Source organism: Poecilia formosa, unplaced genomic scaffold (genome assembly GCF_000485575.1).
Source record: "Poecilia formosa unplaced genomic scaffold, Poecilia_formosa-5.1.2 Scaffold33, whole genome shotgun sequence".
In the NCBI taxonomy this organism is placed as follows: Eukaryota; Metazoa; Chordata; class Actinopteri; order Cyprinodontiformes; family Poeciliidae; genus Poecilia; species Poecilia formosa.
In genome coordinates this window covers 1,878,617-1,879,489 of record NW_006799972.1, presented here as the reverse complement: position 1 = coordinate 1,879,489, position 873 = coordinate 1,878,617, and positions in this window count along the sequence as shown.

The following is an 873-nucleotide window of genomic DNA, read 5'->3' as shown; positions in this document are numbered from 1 at the left end:
TCAACGCTCACCGCTATTTTTCTCTGCTAATAAATCTTTTTTTCAACGTTTTTTGTTCACTATCTGCAGTGGACTCTTAAAAAAAATGCAAACTATTGCCTCATGTACAGAGAATAATTTGAGTATTTCTGACTGAGTGATTTTACCCATTGTATTCCTTATTCACTATTTTAATAAAATCATATTTTATGTTCGTTTAAACAAGAGCAAAGATGAATGCATAAAATAAATATAAAACAGAAAAAGATGCTCAAATAATTACCATAAGTGAAATAATAAGAAAAATATCATGAAAGATGAAGAGTTTAAATCATATCAAAAGAAACACACTATTTAATTATGCAACTCTTGCATACAATCAAGAGTGATAAAAAATAACACTGAATAATAAATGTATTCAGCTCATGGACAGCAGATGTGGTAGGGTCAAGAGGGTCAAGCTGAACTGAGTCCAAGGGATCAAATGTGAAAACAAATAGGAAAGAAAGGGAAAAAACAAGACATTTTATCAAACACAATAATGAAATTCTTGTCACACTCTGTACTGAAATACCACAAAGTTTCCCCACAGCCTACCTAAACTCATCAAACAGCCATATAAAGAAATTCAACATACATCAAAGTGTGCGCCTCCTAAACAAACAGTAAACAGTAAATGATTTAGCTTAATAATTTTCTGCTACAGATTGATAAAATATAGAAAAACCATAAAAGTTAAAAACCCTAAGCCAATAATAACTGCCAACAGTCAAGCAGCTGGTTCTGCTGCTGCTGCTGCTGCTGCTGCTGCTGCTGCTGCTGCGCTACTGCTGCTGCTGCTGCTGCTGCTGCTGCTGCTGCGCTACTGCTGCTGCTGCTGCTGCTGCTGCTGCT